The sequence below is a fragment of the Achroia grisella genome, unplaced genomic scaffold (assembly GCF_030625045.1).
Source record: "Achroia grisella isolate CSIRO2021 unplaced genomic scaffold, CSIRO_AGI_Agris_v1 utg241, whole genome shotgun sequence".
In the NCBI taxonomy this organism is placed as follows: domain Eukaryota; kingdom Metazoa; phylum Arthropoda; class Insecta; order Lepidoptera; family Pyralidae; genus Achroia; species Achroia grisella.
In genome coordinates, this window is record NW_026712734.1 from 1,330,653 (window position 1) to 1,345,003 (window position 14,351).

General features: G+C 30.0%; 1 protein-coding gene across 2 annotated transcripts in view; it reads right to left on the reverse strand.

The window, feature by feature from the left end:
- The window catches only part of LOC131842478 (uncharacterized), a 157,011-nt gene that overhangs the window by 78,995 nt on the left and 63,665 nt on the right, over positions 1–14,351 (reverse strand). For both annotated transcript variants that reach the window (XM_059191014.1, XM_059191012.1), the window contains exon 2: positions 5,753–5,808. The gene's annotated coding sequence lies outside the window, so the exon portion shown is untranslated. The remainder of the gene's footprint in view (positions 1–5,752; positions 5,809–14,351) is intronic.

Here is a 14,351-nt window from a genome sequence, read left to right on the forward strand (position 1 = left end):
GTATGTATGTATCCCGGTTCGTATTTAAGCCGTTTTAGAATAGTGATGAAATTGCTCTTTGTTCTTGACTTGGAAATATAATAAAGTGGGCGTAGCAGTTATTATTTACAGGCCCCTATGTCAGTACGTATTAACATTTTAACTGCTCAAACATTAATATTGCGATCATACAACTAGAGTCTTACACTCAAATAACATTTCTGAGGTACACTTTTGTACTTTGTTGTCTGCATGAGTACCTCTGTCTATCTTTTTCAACTGCCAAGGAGATTACTTTGTAAGCAGTGTTTCGCTTGAAGGGTGAGAAAAGGTAGTGAAACTACACGACAAAATACATGGCAAATAGTCAACCAGAAAGGTACACACGAGTGGTAGGGCAACTTATATGTTAATATGATGTCCGTAGTGTTGTTTAAATATATAGGCGAAGGTTACTATTTAACATCAGATGAGCCGTCAGCTCGTTAGTCATTCCAATTATACAAAGAAAATTCTATAATAACTGACTGAATGAATAATCACTTGTCTCAATTGCAATACTCGTAATTATTTAGACTCATACTGAAAATTACAAAGAAACTTTCAAGTTTACAACTCAAATAGCTAATAAAATTTATATCTATTTTGTCATAACTCTTCTAAAGTGCCTATTAGTAGACTAAATGTACGAAAGTGTAAAATTTATTATCGTTAATCAACATGAACCTTCAGCCCTTGTCAGTTGGAAACACTCGTAACCGCTGAGGTGTCTAACTTTATAACAAGGGCTACGTTTTAGTACTACACGCTTATAGAATTTTTCTTTCCATCAAAAACATAATTAAATGGAAAATGATGTTCAGATATAAGGAAAAACGGAAGAGGCCCTACAGAACTACTATTTTTTTTTCTCCCGCATACGTACGCCCATTTTATTTCCAAATAACCTAGGCACTTGTAAAGAGTGGTTCGTCCATTAACTACGACTCTCCTATCTGTTGTTGTATAGCAGCATAGCGATATGTTCTATTGGGTGTGTACGAGTGGTACCTTTAGCTACACTATAGACGAATGCTGCTCTTAATTGAGCGAGTTTTGTTGATTTACTATTTTTGTATTTGGGAATATATGCCCCGATAGATATTACTATATGGTTTCCTATAACATCGTTATATTTGTGCTTTATCTACTTAATCGACTTTTACAATATAGTGAAGACTAAGAGGAGCCGTGATATAATTGTGATATTAATCTGTCACCACCACTGTTAATCTGTAAAAACTGGAAAAATTTCAAAAACAACAAATAAATAGACAGACCCTGAGATAAACGCTAATTTACATGTAACATCACAAAATTTGGACACCAAAACTAATGAAATTTAAGGGTTAGTGTTTAAAAGGAACTCCTAAATCCAATTCAATAGTAGGTATATTAAAAATATAAAATTATACTGACGAATTAATACGCTCGTATTTTTAGCTAAGGTTAACAGAAAATTATCTTTTTTATTTGCTTGGAATTTTATCAAAACTCCTCACCCTCGCCTCATTCATTTCATCAAACAAAGTTAGGAGAAGTCAAGATAAATAAAACAAATCTTTCAAGAATTTCGTACCTATTTATCTTTCGAAATACGAAACCGGTAGTGTAATTAAATTTTGTCAAGTTTAATAGAGCATGAGTCGGCTATATAATTTTTTATTGCTTAAATTATCAAACAATGGCTACGTGAAATATTGACAATAGAGTAATTGCTTAAGCCTGTCTTTTTCTACGTAATTCCAATTATTTTAGACTTCAGAAAGTTATGAAATAGGTACATCGTATATTGGTGAAATAAAAAATGTTATTGAAATGCCTTTATGCGACTGTACACAACGAATAGGTACCAAATCGAGGTAACCACCCCACGTAGTTCAATAGTTTGAACCGTTTTATTTGTTGCCGGGTATTTCCTGATCCCCATTCACATGAATCAAACCGAACGAACTCATTTATTTGATACCAACCGACAAGATACACCCGTATCTACTACGTATATGTACAGGCTGGACAAACTACAGACAGGGATGATAAAATGCACTGCCGCTGACTAAATAAATATAAAGAGTAAAATTTCGTTTCTACACTATCTAAAATACTAAATGAATAATTAATTATAAATATTATTTTTAGTAATACATTTAAATTACATAGAAACAAGCTTTCGAAATACCTTCTCTGTTATTGACAAGCAATAAAATACAACTCGAGTTCTAAAATAAAAGTAAACATAATATAATTAAATCTTGAAGATATTGTGGTTGTGTGTACCTCCTTTATATAAGGAAGCTTGTGAGCACATTATAAAAAGAATCATCCAAAGTCTATCTAAGTTTAGGGTAGTCTTGTACAAAAATTGAAGGCACAAAATGTACGGTATACACGTCTTATATTAATATACTCATATATATATATATATATTAATTCATTGCGCTACTCATATATGTTAAAATAATTTAGGGAGTTATTAATAAAGTTTTGCTGGCCACTAGAGAATGAATAAAGAGGACCATTAAAGTAAAATTGTAGATAGAACACAACAACATTAATTTAATTAAAATTTTAGCTCCAAATACTACAAAATTAAGTTAGATACAAATTGGGGTGACGCGTTGACGAGACCGTCTGCGAGGAAGACCGTTATAGCTATTTTCTTAATTTACTATTTAAATGACCGGTTTGATAAAAGCTTTCTTATTTCATTAACTTAATGAAGAGTGTTCGTGTAATTCAATCTTGTTCTCTAATTAACACTAAGGAAACTTGTTGCAAGGATAGATTAGACTGAAGCCTCAAATATTTGATTTGGTGTGTGGCTTGCGCGTGATAACTTCTTCCTTGGTTAATTACCACAGAAACTTTATATTTACGCCAAAGTTACTTTCTGTTTATCACACATATTCTTGTATATAAGTTCTAATATCTATTACAGTTAATAATTAAAATAGGACCAGCAACATATTATTATATACACTAACTGCTATCCGTGTCATCGTCTGTTTTTAAGTACAATCTAGCACCTATCCGTAATACGATCTATCTTCGTGTCTTTCATTAAGGTCAGTTTAGCCGCTTTGTCATGAAAAAGTAACAAATATATAAAATGACATATCGTACAATTTCAAATTGATAATATTAGGATGAAATGATTTTAATTGTACTTTCTGATTTGTTATAAAATAAGTTTTCGAACTTCTGCGAACAGCATTTTAGTTTCGACTGTGATTAGGTTTTTATTTTTTGAAATTAATTAAAAGTCGCCACTGTGCGCACCCCAGGGCCACGGAGATGAACGTGCTCAAAATACTTTCCAACTCCCCTTTTGTTCTATCTACTATTTTTGCCTGACTAGCCATTAAATTCGTTTTTACAACGTGCGATTTTAAAATTTCATTGAGTTAATTCATGTGTAACTCAAGTAAAAAATAATTAACTAGACTAACTAATTTTTCATATTTATATCTTTATGTGTCTTATGTTCTATTTAATATGACTGTTTATGTATTGTCTTATTATCTATAGTCTATTCACAATAGACTTACTATTGTGAATAGACTTATGTTCTGAATCGTTCCACCATACAATACTTTCCTATCATACCACCTGATATTTAATATAAATTTTTATATTACATAATACAATAAGATTGCTAGAATACACATTTATATGTAAAAGTGATATATTATGATATATAGACAACAGCTTTTTTTATATAATTATTGACATACAACGATTTCTTAATTACATATTATTCCAAAAGATTACATTACAATCTTTCATATCTTAACGAAATTCTTATGATACAAACACGTTAGTAAACCCTATAACACAATGTAGATATATTATGTAAACATCTTACGCAGAAGAGAAAAAAATAATATAGAACCTCTTTCTTTTTAGGGTTACATAGACATAGACTTCTGCAATCTGTATACATATTAAACAATATATCTTTTTATACTTTATTACATTTCAATTTTAATGTTATCTCAATTAGAAGCAGAAAACTATAAAGCATGACGTTTATGGTCTCATGATTTTAGATTACAAAGTTGCGCATTACTTGCTTTGGCCATATTTCTTGTGCTGAACTGCAAGAAAATATGAATTTAAAATCTATTTCTATATGCATTAAAAAATAAGAGTAAAATATCAATTCCATTTAAATGGGTATAAAATGATGAGTGCGATATTTTTGTCAATTGTAAATCGGCTTAAGTGATTGTTTTTAAAAGGTCTGATAGTCAGGTAATCCGTTGATATAAATTTTTGATCCATTACTGGACAATAAAATTGAATAAAAGAAAATACATGACTTATACAATATTTATTATCAATATATTTTATTTTACTTTACTATATTGCAAGCAGTGTCTGTTTGTACACAGCTTTTACATAAAATTAAGTATTTATTATATTATTAGAAGTGGTAACTAAACTAAACTAAGAAAGAAATAATGTTTTAATATTTAATAAATTCACATGGATATTAAAGATTACATATCTTAAGTAAGTATTAAGTAAGTAAGGTAAGTTTCTTTTACCTTTTATTTATATATATTGTTTTAAATGTATTATAAATACCCAATAAAACAGAGGTGTGAGCTCTGGTCTACACCAAATCCACAGATAACTAGCGTCCTGGAAAGTTCGGAGGAACCCCCTAGATGAACCCTTAGATTGAAGATTATCCGTCAGGCAGGAGTTGGCCTTCAGCTGCTCCATAAGTTCTTTCGCAGTTTTAGAGTTCGTTCAGTGAAACTGCAAAGGCTAAGTGCGGTCAACAGTCTTAGAAAAAAAATTACCTATGTAAAATTCTTTGAAATGCTCCGTAATAGCATAGCATAGCAGAGATACAGGCTTCGTACCCAGTTCAGTTTCCAGGCTCATACAATCACAAATTATTTATGAAATGATTTAAGACCTGTATATGATTGTGCCTTAATAAATTTATCTTTATTAATTAACAACAATACTTTTAAGATTATGACTCTCATTAATCATCGCAAAATGTTAATCAATCACGTTAAGCTTCCGTAATTTTAATAATATAGGTAGAAATATTGTATACATAAATTAAATAACATTTTAAAAAACGAAACAATCAATTTTAATTTCAACAACTGACTACAGACGGGATAATACAAGGTTTAATTACTTAAAACTCGGCCTATAAAAATACACACTTACTCCTGGTATTGAAATAAAAGCATTAAAATTCTTGTTTCAATTTTTAGAGAGGTTATGACAAAGAATTTATATTTTATGTGATGTAATAGTGTTAAAAATATACGACTCGAAACTATGAACATATGTATCATTTTAAGTGGGCATTTATCATTTATACTTCAATAATAGCATTTATTTATTTCAAGATGATAAACAGTATAGTCTGCCGATTAATATGTTATTTAATAATATTATCATGATAAAAATCTCGTTTATATAGGTAATGTGTAAAAAGTTGTCTTTGAATGAGAAAACTATTAATTTCATCGTGATTTGGACAACTCATTACCGTTCCATTACTAGAATAAGATGAAGTCCACCCTGGTTGCTTGACAAAGTTTCTTTTTTCGCATATCTCTCATATAAATATATTTATACTTTCTTCTCCAAGACAACATTTACAATTACTAATTACTATAAGGATAAAAGAGTGCCGAGAAATTGTATTCGTACTCTATAGCTATAATTAAACATATTTTAAAATTAACTAAATACTCACTATAAACTATTTTTCCCACAGCAATAACACTCCTTGTTCACCAAGGTGTGGAATACCTGCAATGAAGTATATTTCATTAGAGCTTTTATGTTACGCAATAGGATATTTTAAATATAATATTATGCCATACCCTTTATTAAAAATAGAAACAAATATATGAAACGGAAACCTTATAGTATAGTATGTGAGTTAATGTAAATTGAATTACAAAAAAACATTACATTTAGAAACTTAAAATTTTAGACAGTAGGTATGTAATAAGCTATGGAAATTCCCATGGGAAATTAAGATAATGGGATACACGCTTCCATTTTATTTACCACTAGCGACAGAGGTCCATTAGTCTAGATAATAGTTCCTTACTTTGCTTTCTGATAAACGCTATTATCTTCTATATTGAGATAGATTTTGACCAATTGAGGAAATCTTCGTAATTTTCTTACAATCACCAAATTTTATTAAATGTTTATTAATATTTTTTTAATATAATGTCTATATTTTATATTATTATAAATTCAAGACTAACTTGCTTCTAATTTTAGGATATGAGAATATATTGAATTTCAATTCTATTTTCGATTGTAAAGACAGATGACCCTTACGATAGAAAGAAGTAAACAAGGCCCAAAAATGTACAAAAAAAGACTATAAGCGTCTGTAACTATATATACTAACAGTTTTTTAAATTAGATATTCAGGTATCTACAATATAATTAAACCGCTGCCAAATCACATTACATTTTCTTGGCAAACGTAGCCACTTCCTTTTCATTAATTCCTACTGCACTACACAGATTGCGCCGAATCTATGTAAAAATTCTACTCATCCTTTTATATAAAACATTTTTTTAGAATGTAACAATATATGTACACGATTTAAAACCCAAACGGTCAGATTTATTTACTAAAATGATACATCTATATAATTTATGTATTAAAATTTCTAAGTGCAGAGATAGGTAGTGAAAATGTCAATTCAAATTTAATTAATGCGTGTCCAAGTGTGTATAAATGTATACAGTATTGAATTCTAAGTAAAATGTAATGGTTTTTCAATTCAATGTATGCACGAGTCTAATTATAATAAGGTAAATAGGCACAGTATTGGATACGTACGTCAGTTAGGCAAGGGAAATATTTATTTCCAAAATACCTATAGAAAAAAACTATTCTGCACAACACGTACGTATATGTGCAAACATTTATAATGTAGCGTATAACGTATAAAGGGTGCAAGGGTACAAAACATATTGGATTTTCGATTCACAGCTGTCAAACGCAGACATGCCGCCCGATCATTTATTATTACATTGTCTAAACATAACTGGCTACTTATTACGTTGCAACATTGAATTAATCTATGATGTGTATGTTTACAGATCACACAAAATGGGGAATACGAATGCAACGAACTGGGAATTGCCGCATTCAAAATCGAATTCGCGAATGATAATACATTTATTTCAAATTAGACTACAGGGAGTTTTCATTGCACATCCATCAGTACAAAAATATATACAATCTGTTTGAAAATATTTCAATTCGGAATACAATGTAATAGAATTATGTGATAAAATATTACTTTTTACTCGCGGGGATTGCGTTGTTTATCAAATTTGTCTAAATATAGGTACAACATAACCATCCCTGTCATGTTGTACATCTATATTTATTTAAAAAGTTATATTATTATTAAATACAACCATAATACACTGTCAATATCCAACATGAAACTTAGTTCTGAGTATCACACTAACGCTTTTACAATTTTCTAGTGAAATAAAAAACAAACCTAGGAATTACACATACTAAGTGAGCAAATTGTTAATTTAAGAAAAGCGCCACAGTTCTAGAGCCACAAACGCTCTGCACGAGATGAGGTGATTATGCTAAATATTTCTCATTAAGTTAACAACTTCGACGGAGACATCTTTGCAATGTGTTTGTAATGGATTATTACTTAAATGCGCATTAAAATAAACAATGAAGCTTCGCGTTAATATTAAAATTGTAACTACGTATATATTTCCATATTATAATAAATAAATAATAATAATATTATAGAATAAACGTTATCAATTATATTTCACATAGAAGAAATAAATTAATTATGTTATACGTATTTTCTGTGACGCTTCGAAATTTAGGTTACTTAATCTAGTCTCAAACTAAGTAGAGCTTGTGCTATGAGAACTAGACAACGTATGGAGAACTATTATTAACTAGTAATTAAGTACAAAGAGCAGGTGTTCGGAAATGCAAGTAATGATCTCATGCATCCATTACCAGTAAAACATGGGGTCGCAGTTGAATGTTTTAATTCCGCTAAAAGCTTCCATCTCATTGTGGTGGGACTGATGATTTGGATTACCTGCCGCCCGGGTAACGTCCGCGACACGCACGGCTGCCGACGGCCGGCTGCGACCTGGATAACCCGAATTTCGGAATTGTACCTACCGGGTGAAATTTTAAGAGACATCTCCTATATAAAGGTACTTTATTTTTATTCCCTTGAGATGTAAGATGTACAGGTTGTAAATCTACTAGCAGGCTTTGGTTTAGAATTAGCATATTTGTAACGTTATATTTAAATAAATATTTTTGCTTAATTTCTCTATATTTGGACGGCGATCGTAATGCCTTTGTCAATTTATTCGAATGAAATTTATCGAATCAATCTACAGAGAACAACATTATCGTTAGTGAAATTAATTATATTGTTATATTAGTCTTACAATTGGTTTTCTATTTTCAAAAATATATAGTCTTCTGAACATACAAAATAAAAAACTAAATAGATTGTCTGCAAAGTGTTTATTTAAGATTTGTATTGGATAAAGTTAAAGAAATTATACTATACTTCATAAATTTGATTACATAAATATAATGTAATTAAAATAATTGTATCTGTATCTTGAAATAGTTTAGCCACTACACTACATACAGTACATAATTATTCCTGTTTTATTTTTCACTACCTTACATCTAACTATAATAGAATTATTCTTATAAATGATTTCGCATAGGTAATGTCTGTGTAAACCTCTCACTTTATCGACCGCTATTTCTATAAAAATACAGTTTCACATTAACGTAAAAGTAAAGGAAACAAAGTTTCTAAATCAAATATACCTATATCAAAACTGACACTCTCGTAGTGTTCTGAACCTCTGAACTTACAATAACAAATGCTGAACATGTCACCATAGTTTTTGAATGTTACTAATACCCTTATCATAAATCTATTCTTCATAGAGGTTTTACATGTACATTTCGGAAGTTATTCAACCGTGCGACAGAGTACGTAATACTCAGTTGTACCAATTGATGAAGGTTTTTTATGAGGTGTATAGTTAAATCCACTTTAACGTGTTTTTGTGTTTCTTACCCTTGAAATTAGGTACTTCATTTATAATTAATATATATTCATTATTTACACACTAAAATTAGTTATACGAAAATTTGTAGGTGAAAAATATTTTTAATGTAATTGGAATGTCGCATACAAGCTGACGGCTTACCTGAAAGTAAGTGGTTGCAATTGACTATATATATATATATACATGAACAACACTATAGCATTACCTTATCAAGTGACGCCTGTGATATCAGTTTTTGCATTCCAGAGAAGTAAGATGTCATTATTCTTGTTATCCTGTGAAATTTAACAGCTTTACCATACCATTCAACTGAAAATCCTTGTATGAAGATGAGCCAGTATGTCAATATTATCTTTTCTTATTTCTAATTAATATCATAACTACCGTTATATTGTATATTGTTGTATTTATATGTGACCACATATAAATACAATACCTGTATGTATTACATACGTGTATACACATGAAAACAATGTTATTACAGTTATCGAGTCATTGTTATTGACAGAGTAACGGATTCATGTTCAAAGTGCTAAAATTTACAGCAGTAAAACTTGATGTAACCATACTTCAATAGATATAATAGTGGTATACAAGACTGTTCATTTTATGACTTTGCAAAGTTGTGCCACTAATCCAAAATCACAAAGCTTTAATGATGACCGAGAAACTTAGGGTGACGAAACCATTTATAGAGTATCCAATTGTTAATGATATGTATGATGTAATTCACTACAATATTTTATTATATCTAGAAGTTTAGAGAAGCTAATCTAATTTTAAAAATAACTTAATACCAATTATAGTCAGACATTAAGCTCGCAGGAATATTGAAATTTTATATGCAGAAATAAAAACAAAACAATCTACGGTATATAAATTTTTAAAAAATAAATGTAAAATGATAACCAGTTTATTTGAGTAGTATGTAAATCAGTTTATGTAAAGAATATTCATGATATAATTTCAATGTATATGAATAAATAAGAATGAAAAGATGTCCATAAAACAAAAAAAAACAATAGTAAAATAAATAATAAAAATCCTTATTTGACATATTACAAAATTAGGCACTATGATTTACGGGTGCCTTTATTTAAATAATAATTACTTCAGAGTTTTTATATAGCACAATTCTTTAATTAATTATTCAATTAATTCACAAGCAATTTCAATTTGCTACAATGAGAAACGTTTCAAGTCGTTCATTTTAATAACAGGTGGTCGTATAACAATCACCCAAATGCCTGCTTGATGTCATCACATTTATATAATTGATATTTAAGTTGTCTTACTAAGTTTCAATTTCAATCAAACTTTAGAATAGGCCTATATTACTTCGCTTATTAAATTGTGGTTTATTCCTGTCATAAATACTTCGGAACTAACTATTGCCTATATATTTATAGAAGTTGCTATATATTGTGATGTTTTATGTGATGTGCGTGGTAACCAAGCTATCTCTGATAAGTAACCGTCGCATATATACTTGAACACAAAATGTTCTCCCTTCTGTCATAGAATATATAACATCACTACAGACATCGGATTATCATGTGTGGCCCGTGATATTAGCCATGATATTAGCCATCTCTGGAATGTCAATCATTCCAGAGGACTAAGACATAATGTCTCTTATCCTCTAATTTCACTACCTAATCTCACCCTATAACCGAAACAAAGCATGCTGCTTGGTTGCTGAAATAGGTGAGACTAGGGTACTAACGCAGATGACCTGTTAAATATATGATATGTATATAATGTACATATTTGGATTGAATTAATATATAGTATATATTAATTTCATTAATAACCGAGTGTTTCAGAACAACATGTGACATTACTTACAGATTATATAAAAAGTAACCGATAATGGGATGGGTACAAAAAAAGGCTACTAGAGCGAATGGAAGGATACTGCATCAATATATTGTAATATCGTTTTTCCTTAGTCTTGACGATACGTAAAACGAACGATGTTCATATTGTATTCAGATTAACGCAAGAATATCTTCCTAAATATGACATATTTAAATCTACTTCGCCTTTAGTCTAAAAGCTAGAGACAAATAAACACCATGTTTGTCCACTAGCGTAATTGCGGATTATACAAACAGCATTTTAATAGTGTTGCCATAACACATTATCACAATTCATAACGGGAGGCCTGTACAAACTTTCAAATGACATTTTGAGGACCGGTTCGTTTTAATTAGGGAAACAAACAGTGCCCTCATAAATTATCTGTTAACAAGACATTGTTTAACTTATTATTGGCATATACAATTTTAAATTAAAATATATAATTAAATGTGTATTCAATGTCAAAATATTTAATATATAAGTGTAAAATATATAGAAGTCATCGTCACAAAACGCTAATATCTTTATTAACTATCAACACTACGTCGTATGCAACTAGTACCTACGCACTCATAGTGTTTAGATATTACAATGGGAAAAAATAAGCACATATTTATTTTTAAAACATCTCATTTTTCATTATCCTATTCAGTAACCCAAAACTAAGGCCGCACGGATTTAAAAGCATTATACAACATAGATATGTGAACTTATAGTCATGGGGCTAGCTCCAATATTGCGTTAGGTCCGACAAATTGGGATCAGTTAGTGAATATATTACGGTCCCCTGTACCAGGCATCGGTTTGTTAATCGCTTCTAGTTATTTATGGGCGTTTTAACTGTTTATCTTCGGACATGATACGGTTTGTACATCATAGTATTAATGTTTGACTTTCGGTTGTTATATCCAAAATAAACAGTTGTATTACTTACGGGACGCGCAACTACTTTTGAATTCAACTGATTTGTAATACTGTTTTCATTTCATATTCAAACTGAAAACTGAAGGCGATAATTACCAGATATATCGCAGTAATGACCGCTTGATACGAATAATTCGGCACGAAATAGCAAAACCAAAAATCCCTCCGTCAGTCTGAGTTTCATGGAAGTAGTATAATATGAAAATATTCGCTTGGAAATGTAAAAGTTCTAAGTAATGATATCTATATTTTAGTTTTAATCTTTAAATGATGGACATTTATCTAAATCAATTCAGAATTTAACACATTCATTTTTGGCAATATTAATAATTATATTACAGTGGCAGAAATGAAAGACACAAATGCCGGAAATCGTATATTTTTGGCGTACAATTCGGAGTTTTTGTCTAGATACCGCGTGATATTATAATATCTCTTTGTCAGACTGCGGTCCTTTATTGTTTCATGAATGCGTAAACTTATTTCTTTGTATGACAGTTGAAACTGCGTTCCTTTCTATTTCTTCTAATACAAGTTCCATAAAGAAAGTTTCTTTTGTCTTCAGAAGCGTTCGCTACTTGAAACCTAACATGTCTTCAGATAACTTTCGGCTTTCTTGAAATCTATCTTTTGGCTTCACACATCATAGCAAAAAATATATTTTTTTTATACACCCAATTTTTCAAAGCAATATTATTAATTTTTGATGAATTGTCTGAAATAAAAAAATAATTTGTAGATATATATAATAAAAACAAAATTTTGAAGTTGAAACAGACTTCTTTAACATTTTCCCTAATTTTAATTTGGTAGGGAATGAGAATATATATCAAACGACATATATTCAAACAATTTTTAATTAATTTGCTTTGTATAATATGTTATACTTAATCAACGAAAATAATATCTATTGAAACTTGTAACTGTAGGTAATTACAAAGTTCAATAATTAATATCAGAATTTCAATATACTGTACATAACAGTGAATTGAGTTATAAGCTGCTTGGCAACCTTGTTCTCCATTTTAACGAGTTTCCACTATATACCCGTAGATACTTTAATTTAAACTTATGATAGCTTTTATACTTAAAGTTTAAGCATCTGATTAAATTTACATCTTCATAGTGTGAAGCTTTATTCTAATAACAAGGCAGATCGTATGTATTCATTAAGTGAAACGAGAAACTTTTGTCCCTTTTTTCGTCACTTCCTTTGCATAAAGTGGGTTGTAGACATAAATTGTAGGGCCCGGACAAATTGCGTTCCGCCTGTAATGTATTCGGTTCAGTATTGCGCCGCACATCCGTATGTGTCAGCTGAATTCGACTAAATGAAACTTTTAGAGTGCTTTTCACACTTATCCAGCGTTTAATCAGTTTGGTATTAGATGTAATTTGTCAGCGTTTTGTAGGAAATTTAATTGGTGTGTGCAATAAGTAAAACTATACAATAGACATATATTCCGGATTTGTTTTAAATATATAATATTGGAATCATTCATCCGCCTGCTCTAACGGTATACACTGGTGAGACAATTTTAGAGAATGATGATGAGGACAGGTTGGTTAAACTATCGTGGTGAATATACCGGGAATTAACGACGATGATTTCCAGTGAGAACCAAATGGAGGTCGACCTGACATGGTATATTACTAGATATGGTAGTCCTCTGCTCTATATTCAAAGATTAACACTAGTCTCTCTTAATATTTCAGATAAATAGAAATTTGTTTGATTAACAATTACGCCTATACTGTAGATTGTAGAATCTGAAATACGTATAGTGCGTATATAAATCATGTTAAATAGTTATTAAAACACTCAAAAGTATTAACGTAAATATCATGTATCTATTTTAACTCCAAAAAAATATAGTCCATTGAAATTCGATTCCTTGTTGAAGTTGATAATTGAGTAATTAATACTCAATATTTTATTGCTGTCTATAATGTTTAAATAAATTGATATACTAATTAAAATATAAAAATGTGTTATCTGTGATATAAAAAATGTGTTATGTGTAATACTACAGACATTCACCTTATTTATAACGATATTGGCTAAATATGAGTAATACCTATTATTCTGCTTTTGATATTATCTGTATGTACATACGTGCTGTATCTATATCCAAAGCAGGATATTGACTTTCTTTCGCTATAGTTTTAAGGGGTACTTAACAAGTCCATAAATCAAAGCGATATGTCCGGGAAATGCCCTGTTTCATCGAGGGATTTAGTCCCCGTGAAATATGACCAGATTATACGCACTCGCGTGAAAATTCAACTTTAATAACATATATATATTATTTGATCGTGATTTGTATAAAATACACAGTGAACTAATAAATTTGTTTAGAGTATTCGTATTAATTAGTAATTTATTTCCAACTAGTTGCAGTTACCACAGGGTTATACTTATTAGACTACAC